Below are 6,000 nucleotides of genomic sequence, written 5' to 3' on the forward strand. Positions count from 1 at the left end.
AACTGTGCTGCTTAGCCAGAGATGTTTAATGTCAATGAGACTAAAGGTTCAATAAAACCTCTGAAATTAACTTAAACTCACACGTTTTGACATAATATTGCATTATCTTGGGCGCTTATAGTTAAGATGGCATTTCATAACAGTGGTGGTGTGTAATCAAGTGTAATTACTCAGTATTTAAGTACACATCTGACGTACTTTTGTGGTGTTTTTCATTTGTATTTCTCCCCCTTATACTCTTCATCTCAGAGGCAAATATCTTAGAGCTTGTTTTGAGGTAATTGTTAGATTATTGTACTTATTTTTCCGTAAAACAAACAAACAAGATTCTGAATGTTTGAGATAAACCAGAGGATTAAGAGCTTCTTTCTGGAAAATTATTCACTTCTTAAGCTAAATAAACGATGTATAACGCCTCTGGGATCGGCAGAAAAATGCAACACAATCAATCAAAAATAGTCCAAATAAATCAGACTTCATAAAACACTAACAGGCTGACTTCAAGTTCATTTAAACATCTGCATGGCTTTTACTTGTAATTAAGAATTTTCAAAGCGTAGTATTAGTACTTTTACTAAAGGATCTGAATACTTCTTCGACCAATGCTTGCACATCTGAATTGTCTTCAATCAAAAAAAGGCAAAAGATACTCCCTAAATGGATAATATATGAATACATCTGAGCGAATACAGTTACGTATAGTACAACAAGTATGACATCTACAAAGGTAATCTGTCTCTCAGCAGCCTCAACGTTTGTTTGCAAATGTAATGAATTTCACATCTGCTGCTTAAAAACTGCTGCATGACATCGATCCAGGAGTCTGACATTGATTAAAACATTACATTATTCACTGTGAGCCAACATTAGACGCACAGTATGGGTGCATGTGTGAGAAACAAATCGCAGTAAAAAAAAAAACATTGGCAGGAATATTTTGCTTTAACCGTCTAAAGCAGGGGTGTCAAACTCAAATACACAGTGGGCCAAAATTAAAAAATGGGTACTAGTCGAGGGCCGGACTGGTTCAATGTTTATTGCAAAACTTATTGAAATGAACTCATTGCACATATTAAACCTGGAACTAACAAAGCTTACATTATTGCCTATAAAAACAACATTAAACATTAAATAATCAGTTGCATTCATTTCTTATGGCTCTATCTGCCGAGTCATTTCTTATGATTACATTTTTCCACAGGTTCAAAAAAACAATTCCCCTCAAAGAACAAACCAAACATGCCCTGTTGTCGCAAGAAAGAAAGTGCAGAAGGAAACATGTAAACTCAGTGTGCTGCTCTGTGATGCTAGTTCAAGCCAGATACTTGGCATCTCATCTTGGGTGCAAGTTCATCAATGTTTGGGGTCAGGCCCTGAGCTGAGGAGACCCTCAGGATTGAGTGAAGGTGTGCGTGCAATATACCGGCGGGCCAGATCTAATAGTAATGAAAAATTATCCTGCGGGCCGAAATTAAATCCACCAAGGGCCTGATTTGGCCCCCGGGCCTTGAGTTTGACACATGTGATCTAAAACATGTTGCCGTTACAAGAATTTGGAGGCACTTTTAAAAAGAATAGTAATTATGTGTTATTTCATCCACAAAATGTAGACCAACAAACATTCTGAGCATGAATTAAATTAAACTCCACTAGTGCTCTTTGGGTGAGTAGAAAGAAAACACGTGCTGTAGATTTAGGATTCAAAAGCTCAATTCAGTGCAGCTCCAGGAGTCACTATGTTTAGTTGGTGTGAGTACGTGTCAGAAATAGAAATTAAAGAATTATGAAATTAAGGTTTTAAGTTGAGTTTTGCCTGGAAAATGTTGGTATACTTTTTGTATTGTTCTCAAAATCTTCTGGGCACTTTTTGTCCCTGGTTTAGGAAGTTTTGGGTCACTTTACCCGCCTTCATTTCTGAGAGTGTTTGCAGTGTATTCCATCTTATCGCTTAAAGAGTATCGGACATACGCAGGTGCACACAACTAGCAGCTTCTCAGACCCACATAGGACATTTCCGTGTTTGTATATTTGTGTGTTTTGCCTTGTAAATGGTCATTTCTTGACAGTATAACCAAGTTTACACATCTCAGAAATCAGCACAACCTCAGCTAATGATATATGTCACTCAATAGAGACTTATATACACTATAGTAGGGGATATTTGCCCATAAAACAAAACAACTGCTAACCATAACCATTATGTTACATTTCATGGCTCAATGTTCTTTACTCTACTCATGGGAACGTGTTCTTTAGCAGGTTAACATTCAAGTTGCTCTTTGGCAGCAAATGCATTAAAATCAGGTGTTTGCTTTGTTAAACTTGAGTTAATATTCACTTTAAGCAAACTTTATTTACTGTACGTCATTATTTACTCAGGTGCTGGATCGGTGAAATACAAGCAGCGGTGGGAAGTACAATAAGTATATCTTGAAGCTGATACTTTTGTACTTTTACTTGAGTAACATTTTGATTGCAGGACTTGTCACCGAGTATTCCTACACTCTGGTACTTCTACTTTTACTCCAGTACAAGATCTGAGTACTTCTACTTTTACTCCAGTACAAGATCTGAGTACTTCTCCCACCTCTGAATACAAGGGGGGACACTCACTGATATATTCAGATATTTCAGTTTCACTTTGAATGATTGAAAACTGAGTAATAGCCATGAAAAGGGAATCCTGTTGTCTCATAAGAAAACTCCCCCAGAGACACAGAGGATCTATATATATATATATATTTATAACAGAGTGAGGGAAACACAGCTTGGTAGTCGCCTCCAGAAGAGAAAACACACACTGAGTCATTAAATATGAGTGTTGACAGAGAAAGAAGTACGGGGCTTCCTATGTCTTAGTCTATAAGGAGAAGTCGGTCATTATGGCTCCAGCACACTGGGGTTCAAATACAACACAGATATTAAGCCTCCTCAGTGTCCGGAGATGTTGTCAGGCAAACTGTGTCTGCTGTACATTTCAACGTCTGTAATACAACGTTTTTATGTTTTATGGCCAGACGTGGTAATAGTTATTGACAGGCCAAGTCAGATTATACCGATGGCTTCAGTACAGGACTGAAGGGAAGAAGTGTCTGCTAGTATTCATTGGTCACAGACTTTAATCGTTAGCCTATATCACAACTTTAAAAAAACTATAAGTGTCAGGAAAGAGTTAATTTGAACATGAATTAAAGCTCATTTTCATTTTACAATTCCAATCAAATGTGTAGGAACAAAGAGAAACACAACTAAAATATGTCTTTCCTTCTACTAAGACTTCACGGTTGATTTACAAGAAACATGTCAACGTAGGAATAGAAGTTAAACGCACATGGTTAAGGTCCAATCTTTAACTGGTTAACATCACAACGGAACATAATGTTAAAATGTCCAAAACGGGCGTGAGTGAGTTTATCAGCACAACACAAGTTAAACTGACCGTGTGTCTTGAACCGCGCGTCAACGTATAACCGTTTAATATTTACCTCAATTATGTAATCAGACAATTTGTGGAGGAATAATTAACGGCTCTGTATTATAATGTTTAACATTTCCTTATTTAGGGTCGCATGTTAATAATATCCAAACTGTTCTTAGGCTTTCAGGTCGCTTGGGACTGAATAACATTATTAGTTATAAAGTTGTTTCTTAAAATCCCATATTGCTAATTAACACATTACTTTTAATCACGATTAGTTGACAAACTTGACATGACACAATTAAGCAAAATACCAACCAAACATGGACTTTAAATGTTTAATTAGACTTAATAAAAACAGACATTTTGTTTTTGTAATATTATGTAACTACTGCGTCAAAATGCCACGGTTGATTCGTTTTTTGACAATTTGATTGATTGATTCGAGTTAATTAATGTTCATATACGCTTTACTGTATACCACATTAGGTATGTGGACTGCGACATGCGCGTGTTATGTTTAAGGTGCAGTAAACTGTTATTCTTTCATTAATAGACATATTAAAAAGACGCTATTAAGGCCTCAACTAAAATAAACATCGTATGGTTTTCTCTTTCAGGACGTCTTACAAAGTGAATGTTTTTCATGATCAGAATACATAAATGACAACAAATATAATAACCCTAATGATGATAATATAATGTTGTTCTTCCCAATATTTCCGTATTCTTTAAATGACAGATTTTTAATAGCAGGCCACTAATCTGCACCGCTTAGCGACAACAGACCCTAACTGCTAAAGTTTCACAATCCTTGGTTTAATACTTATCATATTTCCAGATACTTCTTCAGTTAGAACATGTTTGTGTTCCACTCTCTTATCTAGCAGCCCATTGATTGCCAAATGACAACAAGTTGCTGCAGGTATTGCACAAGTTTACATCTTCATACTTCAAAAAACTGAGTCACAGAGACTTCTATTTTTGTCAGGAATGATTTAAGATTTTGAAATCCTTCTCAGGGTGGTTGCACAACACAAAGAATACAGTAACACCTCCATAAAGGTGAAGTCCGTACATCAACGCTGATACATTGAAATGACTTCTCATCCTGCATTGTTTGACTAAGTCCATCCCATCTGTGTTTCTATCAAACAAACATCCCCAGGCTTTCTTCCAGAGCATGGGAGATATTCTGGCTCGTCGCATTTTTGGCATTATTTGACATTATTTGTGGCGAAAATACAAACAAGACAGATGAAAGCAAACCAAGGCCAAGACAAAACAAACAGTGTGTGGATAATGAGACGAAGACTTTTCAAATGAAAGCCCAAAACAGTCCAGGTTTGAGTGCTCCATCTCTTTCCCTCAGTGACATTTTTATATTCCTCCGCTGTCTAAAACTGCTTTTTCGGCAGCTTTTATCAGTATTTGTAGAAATTATTATGACCCTCGAAGACAGACAATTTCATATCCTGATGAATGCATCTCCCTTCTTTTTCAAAATGTCCCTCAACTCAGCTTCTGTATAAACAAGTTAGAGGTTATAGTAGTTTAGTAGATATAGTTGTTTGTCTAGGCGTACTCACATGTGATGTTCTCACTGCAGCGATGAGTTCAGCTCTGACATTTTGTACTCACTGCAGGTGGCTTTTTCTCTCCCCGTCTCTCTCTCACACACACAAACACACACAAACACACACACATGCACACACACGCACGCACGCACGCACGCACGCACACACGCACGCACATACATACACGCACACACGCACGCACATACATACACACACGCACGCACACACACACGCACGCACGCACGCACGCACACACACACGCACACGCACACGCACACACACACATGCCACACACACACGCACACACACACACACACACACAGGAAGTCAGACACCACTATGATCCCATCCTTTTCTGTAATGTACAAAATGGATTACATTTACATTACAAGATTAGTTTACTCTCTATATCTCACACACACACACACACACACACACACACACACACACACACACACACACACACACACACACACACACACACTCACTCACACAAACAAACACACACACACACACACACACACCAGATGCCCTCGCCGTTGCTTTTCCAACGGCCTGTCAACTTTCTTCTTTTTTCGTTGGCATTTTATTCACACACACACACACACACACACACACACACACACACACACACACACACACACACACACACACACACAGGAAGTCAGACACCACTATGATCCCATCCTTTTCTGTAATGTACAAAATGGATTACATTTACATTACAAGATTAGTTTACTCTCTATATCTCACACACACACACACACACACACACACACACACACACACACACACACACACACCACACACACACACACACACACACACACACACACACACACACACACACACACACACTCAATATGCTTTATTGGCATGAACATAACAAGGACAATTTTCTTAACTCAGGAATCTACAGTAAAAACACACACTCCTTACCTTGTTGCGCACACTTTGAAGATAAATATATACAATATTTATTATGTAGGTTTGTGTTACAAAATG

The 6,000-nt window shown here is 37.9% G+C and overlaps 1 protein-coding gene across 1 annotated transcript in view; it reads right to left on the bottom strand.

The window, feature by feature from the left end:
- Positions 1-5,081, bottom strand: part of cd4-1 (CD4-1 molecule) — a 28,189-nt gene extending 23,108 nt beyond the window's left edge. Inside the window, 1 exon segment of the mRNA XM_034145669.1 lies at positions 5,008-5,081. The gene's annotated coding sequence lies outside the window, so the exon portion shown is untranslated.
- Between the last annotated feature and the right edge of the window lie 919 nt (positions 5,082-6,000).

The sequence above is a fragment of the Trematomus bernacchii genome, unplaced genomic scaffold (genome assembly GCF_902827165.1).
Source record: "Trematomus bernacchii unplaced genomic scaffold, fTreBer1.1, whole genome shotgun sequence".
Lineage (NCBI taxonomy): Eukaryota > Metazoa > Chordata > Actinopteri > Perciformes > Nototheniidae > Trematomus > Trematomus bernacchii.